This window comes from Anomaloglossus baeobatrachus, chromosome 1, assembly GCF_048569485.1.
Source record: "Anomaloglossus baeobatrachus isolate aAnoBae1 chromosome 1, aAnoBae1.hap1, whole genome shotgun sequence".
Classification (NCBI taxonomy): domain Eukaryota; kingdom Metazoa; phylum Chordata; class Amphibia; order Anura; family Aromobatidae; genus Anomaloglossus; species Anomaloglossus baeobatrachus.
The window spans coordinates 332,792,275-332,815,615 of NC_134353.1; the positions used below are offsets into that span (position 1 = coordinate 332,792,275).

General features: G+C 44.0%; 1 protein-coding gene across 2 annotated transcripts in view; it reads left to right on the forward strand.

The window, feature by feature from the left end:
• The window catches only part of SHROOM3 (shroom family member 3), a 566,845-nt gene that overhangs the window by 72,841 nt on the left and 470,663 nt on the right, over positions 1 to 23,341 (forward strand). The window lies entirely within an intron of this gene.

Genomic DNA, 23,341 nt, shown 5'->3' on the forward strand with positions numbered 1-23,341 from the left:
ATTATACATGGAGGCCTGGAGGATGCATTATACATGGAGGCCTGGGGAGGCTGGATGCATTATTATACATGGAGGCCTGAGCAGGCTGGCTGCATTATTATACATAGAGGCCTGGGGGGCTGCATTATACATGGAGGCCTGGGGAGACTAGCTGCATTATTATACATGGAGGCCTGGAGGGATGCATTATACATGGAGGCCTGGGGAGGCTGGCTGCATTATTATACATGGAGGCCTGGAGGGATGCATTATACATGGAGGCCCGGGGAGGCTGGCTGCTTTATTATACATGGAAGCCTGGGGAGGCTGCCATGTATAATACATGCCAGCCTGGGGAGGCTGGCTGCATTATTATACATGGACGCCTGGGGGATGCATTATACATGGAGGCCTGGGGAGGCTGGCTGCATTATTATACATGGAGGCCTGGAGGATGCATTATACATGGAGGCCTGAGGAGGCTGGCTGCATTATTATACATGGAGGCCTGAGCAGGCTGGCTGCATTATTATACATAGAGGCCTGGGGGGCTGCATTATACATGGAGGCCTGGGGAGACTGGCTGCATTATTATACATGGAGGCCTGGAGGGATGCATTATACATGGAGGCCTGGGGAGGCTGGCTGCATTATTATACATGGAGGCCTGGGGGGATGCATTATACATGGAGGCCTGAGGAGGCTGGCTGCATTATTGTACATGGAGGCCTGGGGAGGCTGGCTGCATTATTATACATGGAGGCCTGGGGAGGCTGGCTGCATTATTATACATAAAGGCCTGGGGGGCTGCATTATACATGGAGGCCTTGGGAGGCTTTCTGCATTATTATACATGGAGGCCATGGGGGCTGCATTATACATGGAGGCCCGGGGAGGCTGGCTGCTTTATTATACATGGAAGCCTGGGGAGGCTGGATGATTAATTATACATGGAGGCATGGGGAGGCTGGCTGCTATATTATACATGGAGGCCTGGGGAGGCTGGCTGCATTATTATACATGGAGGCCTGGGGAGGCTGGCTGCATTATTATACATAGAGGCCTGGGGGGGCTGCATTATACATGGAGGCCTGGGGAGGCTGGCTGCATTATTATACATGGAGGCCTTGAGGGATGCATTATACATGGAGGCCTGGAGAGGCTGGCTGCATTATTATACACGGAGGCCTGGGGAGGCTGGCTGCATTATTATACATGGAGGCCTGGGGAGGCTGGCTGCATTATTATACATGGAGGCCTGGGGGGCTGCATTATACATGGAGGCCCGGGGAGGCTGGCTGCTTTATTATACATGGAAGCCTGGGGAGACTGGCTGATTAATTATACATGGAGGCCTAGTGAGGCTGGCTGCATTATTATACATGGAGGCCTGGGGGATGCATTATACATGCAGGCCTGGGGAGGCTGGGTGCATTATTATACATGGAGGCCTGGGCAGGCTGGCTGCTTTATTATACATGGAGGCATGGGGAGGCTGGCTGCATTATTATACATGGAGGCATGGGGAGGCTGGCTGCATTATTATACATGGAGGCATGGGGAGGCTGGGTGCATTATTATACATGGAGGCCTGGGGAGGCTGGGTGCATTATTATACATGGAGGCATGGGGAGGCTGGCTGCATTATTATACCTGGAGGCATGGGGAGGCTGGCTGCATTATTATACATGGAGCCATGGGGAGGCTGGCTGCATTATTATACATGGAGGCATGGGGAGGCTGGCTGCATTATTATACATGGAGGCCTGGGGAGGCTGGCTGCATTATTATACATGGAGGCATGGGGAGGCTGGCTGCATTATTATACATGGAGGCATGGGGAGGCTGGCTGCATTATTATACATGGAGGCCTGGGGAGGCTGGCTGCATTATTATACATGGAGGCATGGGGAGGCTGGGTGCATTATTATACATGGAGGCATGGGGAGGCTGGGTGCATTATTATACATGGAGGCCTGGGGAGGCTGGGTGCATTATTATACATGGAGGCATGGGGAGGCTGGCTGCATTATTATACCTGGAGGCATGGGGAGGCTGGCTGCATTATTATACATAGAGGCCTGGGGGGGCTGCATTATACATGGAGGCCTGGGGAGGCTGGCTGCATTATTATACATGGAGGCCTGGAGGGATGCATTATACATGGAGGCCTGGGGAGGCTGGCTGCATTATTATACACGGAGGCCTGGGGAGGCTGGCTGCTGCATTATACATGGAGGCCTTGGGAGGCTGGCTGCATTATTATACATGGAGGCCTGAGCAGGCTGGCTGCATTATTATACATGGAGGCCTGGGGAGGCTGGCTGCATTATTATACATTGAGGCCATGGGGGCTGCATTATACATGGAGGCCCGGGGAGGCTGGCTGCTTTATTATACATGGAAGCCTGGGGAGGCTGGCTGATTAATTATACATGGAGGCCTGGGGAGGCTGGCTGCATTATTATACATGGAGGCATGGGGAGGCTGGCTGCATTATTATACATGGAGGCCTGGGGAGGCTGGCTGCATTATTATACATGGAGGCCTGGGGAGGCTGGCTGCATTATTATACATGGAGGCCTGGGGAGGCTGGCTGCATTATTATACATGGAGGCCTGGGGAGGCTGGCTGCATTATTATACATGGAGGCCATGGGGGCTGCATTATACATGGAGGTATGATACCAATGTGATATGACTGAAAGAATGTGTGATTAGATAGGCATAATCATAATCAAAAGATAGGAGTGATCCCAGATATTATTTGACCTATCAATAATTCAGTATCAAAGAGATGTCCTTTGGAAGGCCGATATGATGACCAAAGAATACATGTCACAGGTTTTTGAAGCAGTTTTTAGATAATAAGGAAATAACATTTACAGTTCCACTTACCGGAAACTTGTGGTTAGCTTAAAGACAGGTTTAAGGAAGCTTGCATATGAAATTTACGGCTCATTGCAATATTTCACTAACACAATGGTCAACTGTGGTCGGCCAGTTGACCACTGGCTAAATGTGCAGGAAATGTGCAGGAAGCTACTGGTGCCCACAGCAGCTTGTGGTCAAGTTACATGAACATGACTCAGCTGTCATATGCTGGTGACCATGTAAACCCAACCTACAATATTTTCCTATAAAAAATACACCGAACTCGCTTAATGTTAAGGGAAAACCTTCCAGGACATTGAAGTGTACGTACGCACTGTTCCTGTGATGCAAGATGCCATGATGTTGATTCCTTTATCATTAACTCGAGTTCCCTCCGATGTGAAAGGATTGCTACAACAAACGGTAATGTTGATGCATATTTCTGTTATTGTATAAGTTTCTATGACTATAGTTCTTATGCCTATGTACCATTAATTATATTCATGTGCTATTAAAATAAATAGTATCTTGCTATAAAGAATATTAGTATTCGTGCCTGATTAGAATATCAGTGAGCGCTTCGTAAGTACGGGCTTTCAGCCCCCTTTTTAGTAGAATTTAGCAAGACATAAATTGGCGTAGTCGGCAGGATTACTTCTATAAGAAGTAATTAAATTGGCGTAGTCGGCAGGATTACTTCTATAAGAAGTAATTAACGAATTTTTGTAATTTAGAAATTAAAAACATATATTTGGCAAATTTCCAGATATATTTTTTCAATCTTTTTGCATAGTGTCAAAATGTTCAGAAAACGTAAGGATAATGTTAAGGAGGTTGTTGTGGAGATCCCATGCTGGACTGAGGCTCCCTACAATCTTATAGCACATGAATTGGTCAATTGTGGATTGGCAGAACAATGGCAGAATAAGCTTAAGGGTTGTATACCTACTGATGTTGTGAATGCACTCAGTGGTGCCCCTGTGAAAACAGGTGATGTAGTGTCTTGTGGATTGGCAGAACAATGGCAGGACAAGCTTAAGGGTAGTGAAGCTACTGATGTTGTGAATGTATTCGGTAGTGTCCCTGTGAAAGCAGGTGATGTAGTGTCTTTAGCACGGCGCAAACAATGGCAGGATAAGCTTAAGGGTAGTGAAGCTACTGATGTTGTGAATGTATTCGGTAGGGTCCCTGTGAAAACAGGTGATGTAGTGTCTTTAGGACGGCGCATCTGGATTTTGGCAAGTGCATATAGTGTAATGCATGAGCGTAATCTAAAGATGCAGAAGAAAAATTCCCAGATGGAACAAAAGATGATAGAATTAGGTTGCCTGAAAACAGTTCTGGATTGTAATACCAGACTGTTGAAGGATAAATTGGAACATTATCAGAATGTGGCACAAAAAGCTGCCATAAAAATTGCTCAAAATAAGTACAAGAAAAGAAGAGGAAAGGTAAATAAAACCAAAGTACATAAAAGTATCGTCTCAGCTTCTATAAACTGGGATCCCGATACTTGGGATGGGGATGTGTGGGATTCATCTTCATCATCTGATGAGGAGGATTACCATAAAGGGAAGATTCAGGCTAACCCAGTAAGGAGGCGCCTAGAGAGGACAGAAAATGAGATCATCCGGGAACATGTCCGGGATGGTCAGGGGAATCTGCAATATGACGAAGATGGTAATGCCATCACAAATGAGAGAACAATTCCTCATGTAAAAAATCGAGTAACCATTGAAGATTACTCTCAGGGAGAAGTTGATAGCATTTTAACACAGTTTAGACAAAAACCAGGAGAAGGAGAAATTCCCTGGTTGGTCAGGGTGCACGATCTCGGAGGAGGTGGAGTGCACTTTGACGCCGGAGACGTGGCAAAATTTGTCACCATGTCTCGGGACCCAGTAATTCAGAGATCAATAAAAAATTATTTTGTTGATCGTAATGAGCATGGTACTCAAAACTTAATCATGATCTTAGCCCATGCTTTTCTGGACAAATATCCATCAGAAGCAGACTTTCCTATCAATGATAAACCTTGGTATACCTCAAAAGATGGTATGGAAAGGCTGAAGGAAGAAGCAATGAGGAATGCTCTTCCTCTTTTTGGAATGGATGATGATTATCTCCAGTACCCATTGACAGCCAGCATAAGAAATAGGCTGGTTAAACATGCTCATCCAGCATACAAAACAGTTATTTTAACCTTAACTGTAGCGCTGACTGGAGAATCAATCGGTGTAGTTCTAGGGAGGATGAGGGAGTACCAGGATATGGGACAGTGGGATAAATCGTCCCCTGGAGGCCATGTTGGTAACAGTAAACCAAACAATCCTGATTGTAAAGAGAAATCAGTAGGGGAGGCCCCAATAGTGTCTCGCAAAGACATGTTCCAGGCTTTGCTTAAAGCCGGGATCAATAAGGAAAGGATTGATGGAAAGGAGACAGGAGAATTATGGAAGTTGTACAAACAGAAAGTTATATCTGCAAAGAAAGTGACCACTACAAATGTGGAAGGGGGCTCAAAAACCCCCAAGGTAAAGAAATCAGAGGGAAAAGGGGAAAAAAACCCAAAGAATGTGTCTTGGGAAGATATTCAGTCAGTTTATCCATGGGAAGAACTGGCTGCAGCCGTGGCCACAAAGGTCACGGAAGGAAGGGCTAATGCACAGACTGAAGTCTGCGTAAATGAAAGTTCAGAAGGAAGTGATTTACCATAGGTAGCCAGCCAAGCCCCCCTATTGATAAAAAGGGACGAACGTCCCTACGTCAATCTTAGCATACATTGGAAAGGGGGAAATGTTCAAAGAGTCCCAGCTTTGATTGACACGGGGGCGGAGGCTACTTTAATTCATGGAAACCCAGAAAAAATAAAAGGACCTCGAGTAAAAATTGCTGGACTAGGTGGTCAAGTGATCACCGGGGTTCAGACACAGGTAGCTTTGAAGATAGGTAATTTACCTATCAAGAAGTATACGGTACTGGTAGTACCTATACCAGAATATATTTTGGGAATTGATATCCTAAAATGGATGACTCTTAATCGAACCGAAGGAAAATTCTCCTTTGGGGTTATGTCTTGTCATAAGGAAATGCAGATTTCACATTATATCAATGATATAATGATACAAGGACAAAATGAGCAAAGTGTGAAAGATCAATTGACAAAACTGGTTGCTCATATGTGGAGTAAAGGATGGGAAATCAGTGATGCCAAGGTTCAAGGACCGTCTCAGGTGGTAACATTTCTAGGGATTCAGTGGAACAAGGGGCACAGAGAGATCTTGCCCAATGCCAGACAGAAAATTATTAATTTTCCGGTCCCTAAATCCAAACAGGAGACTCAGTCTTATATTGGATTGTTTGATTTTTGGAGACAACATATCCCTCATTTGGGACAAATGTTGGCTCATTTGTACAAAGTAACGAGTAAAAAAATATGAGTTCCAATGGGGAGAGGAACAGCAAAATGCGTTTGAGATGGTCAGGGAAGTGTGGCAAGACATTGAAGGGATTATTCAATCTACCAAGACCACTGTATTTCATGTCGATGCTCATGTCCCTACTAATTCACTTGAACGTTTGTTTAATTCAGAAGCAGATAAACCAGCAGCCATCCGACAAGTCAGTCCAACAGTTGACAAGGCAAGGTACAGCTGTTTGGGCACACCAGAAAGAGCGACACCTTATTCCGCAGGTGTAGCCCTCAGTACATTGGAAACTGTCGTGGTACCCCCAGGTAAGGTAAAACCAATTTCAACAGGATTGGGTTGCCATATACCAACGGATCATTATGGTCAAATAGCCACTCCTCCTAGTTTAGTGTTAAAAGGAGCCATAGTGGTGGGAGGGGTAATAGATGCAGATTATCAGGGAGAAATCAAGGTACTGATGCTAAATTTGGGAAATGAACCTTTGATATTGATGAAACACCAGAAGGTAGCTCAGATGTTGATAATTCCAATAAACTTGTCTGAAATAAGAGAAGGAACTGCCCCGGCAGAATTAACAATACGGGGTATTAAAGGTTTTGGATCCTCTAATATTACAAATGTAGGAGCAAAAATATGGATTCAAAACCTCCAAGGACCGCCCTCAGAGACAGAGGTAATAGCGGTCGGAAAAGATCTTACTCTCCTGATAATGAGACCAGGAGTGGAGAAGTGGGAATATGTCCCACAAGAAAAATGTTATTTACGAGAATAATAGTGTATCTTTATTTGCAGAAGGTGTTGTAAATAAGCGGAATCCATGGTATCGGTTACTGGGAAGAGCTCGATAGTGATGAGATGGAGAAATTCCTGTGTTTGATGTTTGCCTCTTTGGTCGTTGGATGGACAAGTCTACATCAGGAGGAACCTGTGGCGAATGAATTTCTGATGCACCATCACATTTTCAACACACAGATTGCTTCGGTTACAGCCACCAGTATCCCTTATCTGGATGTCTCGGTATCGATGGAGGAAATCTTAAAGGGGAAAAGTTGTTCTGATCATCTTGCTGATAAAGACACTCGATGTGTTCATCTATAGAATGCGACAGTACCCATTTCCATAGTGGGATGGATCAATCTTCCATGGTGGCAAGGCAATTTGAATGCAACAGTCACCAATTTGCAATATCTGGCTTTTAAGGGAGGAATTTGGGTACCAAGATATAAGACTGGACTGACTAACCTGGGATTCATCCCTATGGGGAATATAAAAATAAGTTTTGGGACAGCTATAAATACTGTAGATGCTTTTAAACCCAGCTTAGTGGAAAGGACAATTCATGATATGTTATGGCCTTATGCCAATATGTTCATAAATGGGTCTAGTGAAACTTGTAGTAACATATCGGGAAATGTAATGTGTAATGATTCCTTTGAATATCGAGCAAATGCCAAAATACATGATATTCAAGGGAGCTTTTCAGATAATATTGCTTTTAGTTTTAATATACTGTACAAAGTAGTGAAAGTGATTATATTTGTGATTCAACGTTTATCTAAACAAACCAAGAAAACAAAATTTGTGGCAAACAATATTTCTTGGTCATGGTATGGTATATTCCGAGTGATCTTCTTCTAGTGGAATACTGATGATGGAAAATAATCCCTGGGATCAAGGACCGATTGTGATACCAATGTGATATGACTGAAAGAATGTGTGATTAGATAGGCATAATCATAATCAAAAGATAGGAGTGATCCCAGATATTATTTGACCTATCAATAATTCAGTATCAAAGAGATGTCCTTTGGAAGGCCGATATGATGACCAAAGAATACATGTCACAGGTTTTTGAAGCAGTTTTTAGATAATAAGGAAGTAACATTTACAGTTCCACTTACCGGAAACTTGTGGTTAGCTTAAAGACAGGTTTAAGGAAGCTTGCATATGAAATTTACGGCTCATTGCAATATTTCACTAACACAATGGTCAACTGTGGTCGGCCAGTTGACCACTGGCTAAATGTGCAGGAAATGTGCAGGAAGCTACTGGTGCCCACAGCAGCTTGTGGTCAAGTTACATGAACATGACTCAGCTGTCATATGCTGGTGACCATAAACGGAGATAAAAAGGGACGGGTTTTTCAGCCGCGCTATGAACCACACTGTTGAAGATTCCTTAGATATTTTTATTGAGTCAATTCCAACGCGTTTCAAAGGCACACTGCCTTCTTCTTCAGGGAATAAAAATATACCAGTACAGAAAAAAACAGGGTTTAAATAGAGATTACACGGAGAGGGCATGCTGTTGAAAATGACCTCATTACCCCATGACTCATAGACACGAGGAGTGAATCTACGTCATGATTAGAAAAAAGGGGGGGGGGAGGAGGGAAGGAGGAGGGAAAAAGAAGGAAAACATTTTATTTTTTATTTTCTAATGTATGCAAATCTTGCATACTTCGATAAGTTGAATGAAAGAATATTCATGATCAGCAAGGTGATACAATGAGATGATCATATGAAAAAACTTTTTGCATATATATATGTATAATGGAAAAAGGCGTAATAAAATAAAATTTGTTTTATCATAAATTGTGTATTTATTTATGTGTGCTCTATGATTGTAATTCTTCGGGAAAAAGAGAAAAAGGGGGGGGGGGAAGCTTTTGGGAAAAAAGGAGAGCAACGAGGGACTTGAACCTACAGAGGAAGGTATCGAAAAGAACATAGAGAATCTGCCTCATTCACCATTACTCTGCTCTAGAACCATACCAGAACAGAGAGGCTCACAAAGGATGACATAAAAATTCTTCATCTACCCGGTTTTGTAATGAAAAATTATAATATATATATATATATATATATGTGAGTGAACGCTCTGGGATTTTAACCACATTATATTTAGGGATGGTGTGAAAAACGTGAATAAAACTGTTAGATTCTACAAGGGTGACGCGCCCGCAGGCAAAAACCAAAGGGGAGCGCTTGCACAGAAAGCTTTTTGGCTTGTGGTTAAAATCCCAGAGCGTTCACTCACATATATATATATATATATTATAATTTTTCATTACAAAACCGGGTAGATGAAGAATTTTTATGTCATCCTTTGTGAGCCTCTCTGTTCTGGTATGGTTCTAGAGCAGAGTAATGGTGAATGAGGCAGATTCTCTATGTTCTTTTCGATACCTTCCTCTGTAGGTTCAAGTCCCTCGTTGCTCTCCTTTTTTCCCAAAAGCTTCCCCCCCCCCTTTTTCTCTTTTTCCCGAAGAATTACAATCATAGAGCACACATAAATAAATACACAATTTATGATAAAACAAATTTTATTTTATTACGCCTTTTTCCATTATACATATATATATGCAAAAAGTTTTTTCATATGATCATCTCATTGTATCACCTTGCTGATCATGAATATTCTTTCATTCAACTTATCGAAGTATGCAAGATTTGCATACATTAGAAAATAAAAAATAAAATGTTTTCCTTCTTTTTCCCTCCTCCTTCCCTCCTCCCCCCCCCCTTTTTTTCTAATCATGACGTAGATTCACTCCTCGTGTCTATGAGTCATGGGGTAATGAGGTCATTTTCAACAGCATGCCCTCTCCGTGTAATCTCTATTTAAACCCTGTTTTTTTCTGTACTGGTATATTTTTATTCCCTGAAGAAGAAGGCAGTGTGCCTTTGAAACGCGTTGGAATTGACTCAATAAAAATATCTAAGGAATCTTCAACAGTGTGGTTCATAGCGCGGCTGAAAAACCCGTCCCTTTTTATCTCCGTTTTCAGTTACTATTTCTGACGGGGCCGCAGCTGGAACCAGCTCAGCACTCCCATACGCTATCATAGGGGTTGTGACTGTCAAAACCAGACCAGGTGAGTGCATCTCTCTTTCTTCTCATACCCTAAATATCGGGTAAGACCCTATTGCGCCCTTGTTTCCCCCACTTCAGAATGCTGGTGACCATGTAAACCCAACCTACAATATTTTCCTATAAAAAATACACCGAACTCGCTTAATGTTAAGGGAAAACCTTCCAGGACATTGAAGTGTACGTACGCACTGTTCCTGTGATGCAAGATGCCATGATATTGATTCCTTTATCATTAACTCGAGTTCCCTCCGATGTGAAAGGATTGCTACAACAAACGGTAATGTTGATGCATATTTCTGTTATTGTATAAGTTTCTATGACTATAGTTCTTATGCCTATGTACCATTAATTATATTCATGTGCTATTAAAATAAATAGTATCTTGCTATAAAGAATATTAGTATTCGTGCCTGATTAGGATATCAGTGAGCGCTTCGTAAGTACGGGCTTTCAGCCCCCTTTTTAGTAGAATTTAGCAAGACAGGAGGCCCGGGGAGGCTGGCTGCTTTATTATACATGGAAGCCTGGGGAGGCTGGCTGATTAATTATACATGGAGGCATGGGGAGGCTGGCTGCATAATTATACATGGAGGCCTGGGGAGGCTGGCTGCATTATTATACATGGAGGCATGGGGAGGCTGGATGCATTATTGGGCCCTGTGTCCACGGTGCGTTTTTTCATGCTTTTCTACAGCATTTTCAACTGCACCTTTTTAGTGCCCAAAAGGCTGCGTTTTGATTTCCCAGCAAAGTCTATGAGAAATAGGGTTTTCCTGTGCCCACCATGCAGTTCAAAATGCTGCGTTTAATTTGCATATTTTGTGGCAAAAACCATGCATTTTAAAAAGCAGCATGTCAATTGTTTTTGCCATTTGAGGTGCGTTTAGATAACATAGAAGTCAATGAGAAACAGGGAGTAACCAAGAAACATCAAAATTCCAGCGTTTTACCTGCTTTATAGGTGCAGAAAACGTGTTTTGGACTACTAAAACGCATGCTTTTTGCACATCAAAATAATGATTTCATATGTCCCTTTACACACACACAGTCTGACAATTTATGTAAAGAAAATTATCATTTTATTGCTATATTTCCGTTTTTTATTAAATAACCGCTATAATTCTATTAAATCTTGCTATTTTCTTTTTTTTCATACAAATATTTGTGTCCTTTTTTTTTCTCTTTTTTCATTTTGTTTGACTTTTGTAACTTTATTTATCATTGTCTTGATGTTTAAAACGCATGTGTCAAAGTGCATTTGAAAAAGCATCTAAAAAGCGCTAAAAACGCACCAAATACGCGGCAAATACGCATGCATTTTCAGCGCTAAAGTTCTGCAAAAGGCAACTTTGGCTAATTCAATTAAGGACAAAACGTGCATTTAGAACTGCAAGTAGGGAAAAGCAACGTGGACACATAGCCTTATACATGGAGGCATGGGGAGGCTGGCTGCATTATTATACATGGAGGCCTGGGGAGGCTGGCTGCATTATTATACATGGAGGCCTGGGGGGATGCATTATACATGGAGGCCTGGGGAGGCTGGCTGCATTATTATACATGGAGGCCTGAGCAGGCTGGCTGCATTATACATGGAGGCCTGGGGAGGCTGGCTGCATTATTATACATGGAGGCCTGGAGAGGCTGGCTGTATTATTATACATGGAGGCCTGGGGAGGCTGGCTGCATTATTATACATGGAGGCCTGGAGGGATGCATTATTCATGGAGGCCTAGGGAGGCTGGCTGCATTATTATACATGGGGGCCTGGAGAGGCTGTCTGCATTATTATGCATGGAGGCCTGGAGGGATGCATTATACATGGAGGCCTGGGGAGGCTGGCTGCATTATTATACATGGAGGCCTAGTGAGGCTGGCTGCATTATTATACATGAAGGCCTGGGGGATGCATTATACATGGAGGCCTGGGGAGGCTGGGTGCATTATTATACATGGAGGCCTGAGCAGGCTGGCTGCATTATACATAGAGGCCTGGGGAGGCTGGCTACATTATTATACATGGAGGCCTGGAGAGGCTGGCTGTATTATTATACATGGAGGCCTGGGGAGGCTGGCTGCATTATTATACATGGAGGCCTGAGCAGGCTGGCTGCATTATTATACATGGAGGCCTGGGGAGGCTGGCTGCATTATTATACATAAAGGCCTGGGGGGCTGCATTATACATGGAGGCCTTGGGAGGCTGGCTGCATTATTATACATGGAGGCCTGAGCAGGCTGGCTGCATTATTATACATGGAGGCCTGGGGAGGCTGGCTGCATTATTATACATAAAGGCCTGGGGGGCTGCATTATACATGGAGGCCTTGGGAGGCTGGCTGCATTATTATACATGGAGGTCTGGGGAGGCTGGCTGCATTATTATACATGGAGGCCTGGGGAGGCTTTCTGCATTATTATACATGGAGGCCATGGGGGCTGCATTATACATGGAGGCCCGGGGAGGCTGGCTGCTTTATTATACATGGAAGCCTGGGGAGGCTGGCTGATTAATTATACATGGAGGCATGGGGAGGCTGGCTGCTATATTATACATGGAGGACTGGGGAGGCTGGCTGAATTATTATACATGGAGGCCTGGGGAGGCTGGCTGCATTATTATACATAGAGGCCTGGGGGGGCTGGCTGCATTATTATACATAGAGGCCTGGGGGGCTGTATTATACATGGAGGCCTGGGGAGGCTGGCTGCATTATTATACATAGAGGCCTGGGGGGCTGCATTATACATGGAGGCCTTGGGAAGCTGGCTGCATTATTATACATGGAGGCCTGAGCAGGCTGGCTGCATTATTATACATGGAGGCCTGGGGAGGCTGGCTGCATTATTATACATGGAGGCCTGGGGAGGCTTTCTGCATTATTATACATAGAGGCCTGGGGGGGGGCTGCATTATACATGGAGGCCTGGGGAGGCTGGCTGCATTATTATACATGGAGGCCTGGAGGGATGCATTATACATGGAGGCCTGGGGAGGCTGGCTGCATTATTATACATGGAGGCCTGAGGAGGCTGGCTGCATTATTATACATGGAGACCTGGGGAGGCTGGCTGCATTATTATACATAGAGGCCTGGGGGGGCTGCATTATACATGGAGGCCTGGGGAGACTGGCTGCATTATTATACATGGAGGCCTGAGCAGGCTGGCTGCATTATTATACATGGAGGCCTGGTGAGGCTGGCTGCATTATTATACATGGAGGCCTGGGGAGGCTTTCTGCATTATTATACATGGAGGCCATGGGGGGCTGCATTTTACATGGAGGCCCGGGGAGGCTGGCTGCTTTATTATACATGGAAGCCTGGGGAGGCTGGCTGATTAATTTTACATGGAGGCTTAGTGAGGCTGGCTGCATCATTATACATGGAGGCCTGGGGGGGCTGCATTATATATGGAGGTCTATGGGGCTACATAATAAACATGAAGGACACCTTATACATGGAATATAGGGGTGTATTGTACATGGAGGTCTAGGGGGCTGCGTTATACATGGAGGTCTATGGGGCTGCATTATGCATGGAGGCCTATGTGGATGCATTATACAACTTAAAGGAAACCTTATACATGGAATATAATAGGGGTGCAATATGCATGGAGGAGTATGGGGCTGTATAATACAATATGAAGTTTTATGGGTTTGCGTTATAATACATATAGGACTATGGGGGCTACAATATAATATATGGAGGACTATGGAGCATAACTTATACATGGACTAAGGGGGTGCATTATAAAACATGGAGGCCTATGTGGTGTAGTATAATATGTGGAGTACTATGGGGTGAATTATAATATGTGGAGAATTATGGGGTGAATTATAATACATGGAGAACTATGGGGCTGCATTATGCATGGAGGCCTAGGGGGATGCATTATATAACATGAAGGACACCATATACATGGACTAGGGGTGCATTATACATGGAGGAGTATGGGGCTGTATAATACAATATGAAGTTTTATGTGTTTGCGTTATAATACATATAGGACTATGGGGGCTACATTATAATATATGGAGGACTATGGAGCCTACCTTATAAATGGACTATGTGGATGCATTATAAAACATGGAGGCCTATGTGGTGCAGTATAATATGTGGAGTACTATGGGGTGAATTATAATACATGGAGAACTATGAGAAATTAATTCTAATAATTGGAGGTCTATTTTATACATAAAGGACTATGGGGGTGCATTATAATATATGGAGTACTATGTGGTGCAGAATAATTTATGGAGTACTATAGGGTGAATTATAATACATGGAAAACTATGGGAAATGCATTAGAATACATGGAGAACTATGGGAAATGCATTAGAATACATGGAGAACTATGGGAAATGCATTATAATACATGGAGGACTATGGAGGTGCATTCTAATATCTGAAGGGTTATGTTGGACCCTTTATACAATATGGAAGGCTATGTGGGTACCATTATAGTATTTGGAGAACTATATACAAGGGGGGACAAAGATACAAGCAGGGGATGGGAATGTTTTGCGCTGAGGAAAAAAGTCTCTATCCCTCAGCACCCAGCTTTCCCATGCTCTGCTATACATCTTCTCGCAGCACCCAACTTTTCCAAGCTCTGATATGGCAAAGTTGGGTGCTGAGGGAAAGATGTATAGCAGACCATGGTAAAGATGGGTGCCGAAGACAAGATGGATATCAGAACATAGGAAAGCTAGGTGCTGATAGAGGGATTTCAGATCATGGGAAACCTGGTTGTGGAGGGTAAGAGCCAAGTGCCAGTGTCATTATCCCGTAGCCCGAGTGTCATTGTCATTATCCCGTACCCCAAGTGTTGGTGTACGTGGAAGCGGGGCCCAGATCTGAACTTTGCACCAGGGCCCATCAAACTCTAGTTACGCCACTGTATTTAGTCAATAACAAAAGTTCATCTCAATATTTTGTTATATATCTTTTGTTGGCAGTGACAGAGGTCAAACATTTTCTGTAAGTCTTCATTTAGGTTGGCACACACTGTTAATGGTATGTTGGCCCCTGGCTAGGCCACTCCAGGATCTTCATGTGCTTCTTACGAAGACACTCCTTCATTGCCCTGGCAGTGAGCTTGGGATCATTATCATGCTGAAAGACCCAGCCACGTTTCATCTTTAATGTCCTTGCTGATGGAAGGAGGTACATGGTCCCATTCATTCTTTCATGTACACGGATCAGTCATCGTGGTTCCTTTGCAGAGAAACAGCCCCAATGCATGATGTTGCCACCCCCATGCTTCACAGTAGGTATGGTGTTCTTTGGATGCAACTCAGCATTCTGTTTCCTCCAAACACGATGTTGTGTTTCTACCAAACTGATCTACATTGGCTTCATCAGACCATTTGACATTCTCCCAATACTCTTCTGGATAATCCAAATACTCTCTAGCAAACTTCAGATGGGCCCGGACATGTACTGGCTTAAGCAGGGGAACACATCTGGCACTGCAGGATCTGGATCCTTGGCGGCACAGTGTTACTGATAGTAGCCTTTGTTACAGTGGTCCCAGCTCTATGCGGGTCATTCACTAGGTGCCCATGTGTGGTTCTGGGATTTTTGCTCACCATTCTTGTGATCATTTTGACCCCACAGGGTGAGATCTTGCATGGAGTCTCAGATCGAGGGAGATTATCAGTGGTCTTGTATGGTCTTCCATTTTCTTATTATTGCTCCCACAGTTGATTTCATCACACCAAGCTGCTTGTCTATTGCAGTTTCAGTCTTCCCAGCCTGGTGCAGGGCTACAATTTTGTTTCTGGTGTCCTTAGACAGCGATTTGGTCTTCACCATAGTGGAGTTTAGAGTGTGACTGTTTGAGGTTGTGGACAGGTGTCTTTTATATTGCTAACAAGTTCAAACAGCTGCAATTACTAAAGGTAATGAGTGGAAGACAGAGGAACCTCTTAAAGAAGAAGTTACAGGTCTGTGAGAGCCAGAAATCTTGCATGTTTTTAGATGACAAAATACTTATTTTCCACCATAATTAGCAAAAACAATCTTGTCAAATCAGACGCGGTGATTTTCTGGATTTATTTTCTCATTTTGTCACTCATAGTTGTGGTCTATCTATGATGTCAATTACAGGCCTCTCTCATCTTTTAAAGTAAAGAGTCCGTGGAGCCTCAGTTAGGAGTCTCGACACAAAAGCTAGCCAGATATCCCTCCGGGAAGGACCTAGCCAAGGAGTGGCTCTTTTTAGGAGACCACCATAACCACCATATTAAGTGGCCCTTTTAGTCAATATCAGGCTCTTTGACAAGTTTAAAGATATGACAAGGGAAATACCAAGGCCTGGTATCCATCCATAGACAGCTGTTTTGGGGTTTTGCCCCTTTCAGTGTGGAGTAGGCCAGGTGGGAGCAATGCCTAGTAGACCAACAAAACAAAACAATCACTGATCTCGGGGAGACCAGCCAGAGAAATCACTGCTGGCAGCCAACGAGGGCGCTCAACACAGTGAAATCCTAGGTGCATTGCCCCCTGGGAAATATACAAATAAAAAAAGTCCATGGAACCTCTTCTTTATAGTCACTATCAGCTAAATCCTCATTTGTAAAAAAAAATAATTTGCATGACCGCCAAAAAATGATCTGTTTCAAATTACCTTACTTATAACCAGTTAGGGTCTCATAAACCCCATTATTAGATTTCAGGAAAAATATATACGGTATAAAAAAAATTATAATTCCAGAACACACTTCAACCATAATTCTTCAAATAAATTCTCCAGCCTTGTGCTATGCAGCATACGCATGTGGAACGGATATGAATACAGCATGGGGTTTCCCAGACCCCAATAACAGATTGTAGGGTTAAAAAATATTATCAGGCTAGGAAGGTACTTGGTTATTTGGCCCTTCCCAGCCTAAAATTATCAGCCCACAACCGCCTCAGAATTGACGCATCACATGGTGATGGTAGCAATCAGGGTAATATTTTTGGGGGTTGATGTCAGCTGTGTAGTGTCAGCTAACATCAATCCCAGGGGTTAGTAATGGAGAGGTGCTTATAAGACACCCCTATTACTAACCCAGTAATCCCCCCCAAGACACAAACGCACAAAAAATAGTTTATTTGAATAAAGACTCACCCACGCTATCCCTCATTCACCAATTTATTATCCAAAAGGTTTCCATGAAAATTCTGTCGTAGTCCACTATCCCTGAGTGCATCTCTGGCAACTGTGAATAGCAGTAAAATACAGATACTAGTGACAACAACTGTCATCAGAGCGCTCAGCAAGACGTGGTGGCTCTGATGAGAGTTGTTACTACCCAGCACCTGTGAATAGCTGTATTTTTCTGCTATGTACAGCAGCAGTTACAGTTACAGAACTGCATTCGGGGAGCATGGACTACATAAAGTTGGGGAGTCTTTTTTCAAATAAACTATTTTTTTCCTGTGTATGTGGGGCCTTTTTGATGGTGGATTACTGGGTTAGTAAGGGGGGTGCCTGATGGACACATCTCCAATACTAACCCTTAGGCTTGATGCGAGCTGATATTTGACAGCTGACATTAACACCAAAAAATATTACCCCGTTTGCCACTGCACTCAGAAATGATAACAAGAAGTAAAAAGGCACTCCCAGAGTATGATGAAAGTTATATTTATTAATGTGCGTGACAGAGAACGTTTTCGGCCCAAATTGGACCTTCCTCAGTAGCACATTTGTGAGAAGAAACGCTGTATGGGCTACAGGCGCGGAATCCACCGCTGCATGGGGGCTGTCTATATATCTGCACTCAGACATGAGTCCAGGCATCTTCCCCAGCCCTCCTGTTAGGGTCTTCTGGAAAAATGCTTGAGTTTCTCATTGACTTCCATTATACTTGTTACTCGAGTCGAGCCCATCCGCGCGTCCTGCTTGATTCGAGTAACAAGTATTTGAGCATTTTAATGTTTGCTCATCACTAATAACATTGCTTCATAGTTATAAGCATTACCAAGTACTCAATTGATGTCTAGTCAGGTGGATAAATCCAATAAGGAGATAGTTATCTGAGATTTTATTTCCTTTGATTTTGGTTCTTGGTTACTTTTTAGTTTAGACTGTGGTTCCACGGTCCTGTTACAAAAGTTTAGTTACAGTGCCTGCAGGTTGTCTGCGGTAATCTGAGATCTACCTTCTGTTTCATCATTGGTACAGGTTGCTACTGTCTCCTGCCCCTTGAAGATGTGCCACTTCAGCAGAAAGTCACTGAATGGAAAGCTGATTGTGATTCCAATGAGGGTTAAATACATACAATTTTATGATATTTTTGAGAGAAAAAAACACAAAATATGCTATATTTCAGGGTATTTAGTTAGTTTGTAGTTGTCCAAAGATTTTATAATATTGCTCAGTTACCTCATAATTCTTTTGTGTTTTGATATTAATATCTAGGGTGACATTGCAAGCAGTTTTATAGGCTTTTTTGGTCACTTTACAGAATAGAATCCACTACTCTGACAACCTCTTCCGATTCTGAGTGTTTGCCCCTGTTAAAACTAAAACACTTTTACCCTCCTCTGATACCGGCGCCATTCCAGCAGTGCTGATACTCGTTCTCCCAGGGCTAATATAACATTGTTATGTCACGCCAGACCTGCACCCTATCAGCTCCCGCTAAACTCTCCCCACCTTCGGATAAATTGAACATCAAGAAGAAGTCACAGTTGTGGTTGGTCACTCGTACTTCCTCTTGATGTTTGGTATGTCTGTAAGCAGGTAGAGGGAAGCAGGCACTGATTGGGTAAAGATCCGCCAAGAAACAACAATGCTTATGCCTATGCTTCAACGACGGTAGTCCGCTCACCGGCTTTATGTGTGAGTCGGGAGAGCCTGTTTGCCTGCAGATGTTGGCCCGTGGGATCTCTCTACCTGAGCAGTGGCTTTCTATCCCCCTCGTGGGGCTGTTGTCTTCAGTCGGGACTTGGGTGGGAAAGAACCTAAGGTCCAGACCCCAATCAGTGAATTTGACTCGGTCCAGTGGTTTCTGGGCCTCGTTCTGGGTCTGCGTATCCCTCCTGGTGCTCCGGTTTCCAGTTGGTTCCCCGGTTCGGTACCGGCAGGCCACTACCCTGTCCCGGTCCCTTACGGTTCCACCACCCATCTTCCTGGCTCATGCAGGCAGCAACCACCATCTGCCTCCTGGCCACAGGGTATCCGGGCTACGACCCAGATCCCCGACAGACGTTTTACTTCTCTCCCTTTCACCTCCAAAACCTAATCTCATCTGTTGTTTTCCCGCCTCAGGCTATCCGAACTCCTCGGTGGGCGTGGCCAACCGCCTGGCTCTGCCCCCTGGTGTGAATGTCAAGACCTGAGAGGGGTGACTCAGGGTTTTTAGGTTGGCTGCTGTTACCTTTTTAGGGGACTGGTGTTTGTGCAAGGGCCTGTCTGTGACTACCTGGCTAGTCCAGGGCGTCACAGAAACATACTCTAAGAGCATGTCATTTTTATTTTCAGTTTCTTTAGGGCAGCAATTTCCTGCAGCAGCCGCATATTACAGTTAATCCCAAGCAATGTGGTGAACATAATAGTGTAATGTGTGGGACGTCAGGTGATACTGAAACTATGGCATGATGCAGAGGACACATAGGTGGTGTAAACAAAGTTTTGATTTCTGAACTCCTAAGGAAGCACAAGCTTAAAGGGGTTTTCCCCCAAACAAAATTAACTTTAAAGTTGATATTAATCAATAGATCTTGGAAAAATAATAATTTGAACAATTGGATGTATTTAAAAAAAATGTTCCTGTGCTGAGATAATCTTATCTATGTGACCCTGCTATGTACTGTGTAATGGCCGTGTCTGACCGTACAGGGACATGGTCTGATCATACCACATCTCCTGGGCCAGTGAGAACGCAAAAGAGAGAGTACAGATATTTCTGCATGGGATCATAGCTGATCCTTTTTGTGAGGTAAAACATTTCCTGGCTGTTTTTTAAAAATGTTTTACTTGAGAGATAGAATAATTTCCGATCCCATGCTGTCCTGTATGTATACGTTTTTACTTCCTCCCCTGCCCAGAAGATGTGGTATGATCAAACCATATCCCTGTACAGTCAGACACAGCCATTACACAGTACATAGCAGGGTCACATACATAAGATTATCTCAGCACGGGAACATTTTTTAAAACACATCCAATTGTGCAACTTATTATTATTCCAAGAACTAATGAATAAAATGAACTTTGTTCGTGGGCCAACCATTCCTATTAATGTATTTTTTTTTTCAATAAATGTGTGCACATGTTCATGGTGTGTAGTGTGAATGTATTAATATACTCGCTGCTGTTTTCTCCAGTTTTCAGTGCCGTTTTGCTGAGCTTACCAGTGACGTCCTCTTCTGCAGACACTTTGGACCACACTGCTCTCTGTATGACCAAGTGTGGCTTTTATAATGGAAGGAAGCAACTGTAGAATCATTATGAGGCTCCATAGACTTTCATTGTAAAAGAAACTTCCGGCTCACATAGTGCATACAGTGAGCTGGCTAGTCAGCTGCAATGATGTCACTGAGAAGAGAAATCCATTGGCACAGTGTCGCGGGCGGAGTGGACGCGCTCGCCACGCTCGGGTCCGGGGCTTCTGCTGCTGCTGCTTGGTGGCTCGAGCGGTGGGCCAGACCTAGGGACTCGAGCAGCACTCCTCACCCATGAGTGAAAAGGGATGGTTTGTTTAGGGAGAGAGTTCGTGACGCCACTCACGGGACGTGGTGATGAGGGCACCACCGCTGCTGGTGACGGGGATCCCGGGAGAGATGGTAGGGAGCAGCTTGGATGTTGTCCCCTCCGTGGGTAGAGGTTGGTGATCCCGGGGCCCGGTGGTGATACATGGAGGCTGGATGGCTGGGGGTGCAGTGTTGCAGGGACAGCGCGGCGCGGTGCCAGATGGCACTGGTGTACTCACTCAGACAATTAATGTCAGAGTCTCTGGTAAACCAAACGGCCGGATGGACGGGTCCCGCAGCCGGCTGCAGTGTTGTTGTGCTCTCCCCGGATGGCTGATGGTGGCTGTCTTTCCCTGCACCCTTTAGAATGTTCTGACTCCTGTGGTTGCCCACCGGTAGTCCGCTCCCCGGCGTATAGGTGCCGTAGGAGCCCGTTTTGCCCGCAGGCGCTGGCCCTTGGATCTCTAGCCTGTGGTGGTGGCTGTATATCCTCTCGGTGTGGACTGTTGCCTTCTGTCGGGTCCTGGTTGTTGGGAAACCCCTGGGGTTCCTGTCGGACTCGGATTTGACTATTGTGGGCGGCTCCAAGCCTGGTCGGGGTCCGATGGCCCTGCCTGTGTGCTTAGCTTCACTCCGCTTCCCGGGTCGGTACCGGCGGGCCACCGCCCGACCCCGGTCCTACAGTTCTGCAGAGGTCCACTACCTCCTGCAGACAGCCAGCACCGTCTGCCAACCTTACTGTCAGTGCCTGGGCTCCTACCCAGGCACACGCAGTTACTGTCCTTTCACTTTCACCTCTAAAACTACTCTGACTGCTTTGCCGCCTCCAGACCTGTGAACTCCTCGGTGGGTGGGGGCCAACCGCCTGGCTCCGCCACACCTGGTGTGGACATCAGACCCTGGAGGGAGGCAACAAGGGTTTTTGGTTGACTGTTGTAACTGTCTAGGGTGGGGGTGTGTATGTTGGTATGTATGACTACCTGGCTAGGCCAGGGCGTCACAACAGGATCCCAGAGAAGGAGGTAGGTGAGTATATAAGAAAAATAATACAGAATAATACATCCTCACCTAGTCTTATAGTGCTGTTTGCAGCAGAAAGTAGTGGTTAAGTAGTAGTGCCTACACCAGTTAGTAAGCCAAAACAACTGAAATAATTTGTAATAAATATACTACTACTTCACAAATGTCAGGGATAATGATCGGAGCAGAGTTGACATGTTAAATGCCCCATTCTATACACCCATAGCCGATGGGTGTATAGAATGGGGCCTTTGGTCTGCTGAAGACCTTTTTGTCATGACAGTTCTTCTGTGTAACCCAGCGTTTATCTGACTTCATAGAAGACAGTGATTTTCACTGATGCATAGCTATATATACTATAAGTGATCAGATCATTGCAGGTTTAAGAAACTAAAGGGGACTAACAAATATAGTTAAAAGTAAAAAAATGTGTTAAAACTTTGAAAAAAAATACATGTAAAAGTTTAAATCACCCCCCTTTTGCCTCATTAAAAATAAAGCAATGAAAAAAATTAACAAATTTGGTATTGCTGGGCTCGTAAAAGTCCAGCCTATCAAAATATAAAGTAAGTTAACTCAATTGATAAACAACGTAATGAGATAAAAAATTTGAAGCAAAACAAAACGATTTTGGCCATAGCAACATTTGAAATAAAATTGAGCCACTAAGACGATCACAGCACCGTATCTACCGCAAAATGGCATCAGTAAAAACTTCAGTTCTTGGTGAAAAAATAAGCCCTCACACAGCCCCAGATCCCAAAAATTGAAATTGTTAAGGCCACTTTACACGCATTGATTTATCGTGCGATCGCATGTGCGAAGTGACACGCCCAGATCGTATTTCCGATTTGCCAGTATCGCTTATAGGTCGTTTATTTGCTGTCACACGTAACGATCTCAAAATCGACGCATCAGCGATCAACCGTATATTATTGGACCCAAGCGGTTGTTTGAATGTTGTTCGATGTTGGCAGGGTGTCAAACGGAGCAATATGTCGGCTGCTTCCCCAAAACAAACATTTTTTAAAAATGAACGACGTGTCAACGATCCACGATTTTCATCCTATTTGCGATCGTTCAGAGTCGCACGTAGGTGTCACACGCAACGACGTCGCAAACTATGCCGGATGTGCGTCACGGAATCCGTGACCCCGACGACATATCTCCCGATAAATCGACGCGTGTAACGGGGCCTTTAGATGTCTTGGAAAATTATGAAACAAGCAACCTTTTTTTTTTTATTTTATTTTTTTTCTAATTTCAGAATATTTTTTTTACCACCTAAATAAAAATAAAAATTATACATGTTTAATATCTGCACAATCAGACTGACCTGGAGAATCATACTGCCACGTCAGTTTTTCAGTTTTGTGAACATGGCAAATAAAAAAACCCCAAACAATTATGGAATTTTACTTTTTACAATATGAACGTACTTGGAATTTTTTTCTCACTTTCCAGTGCA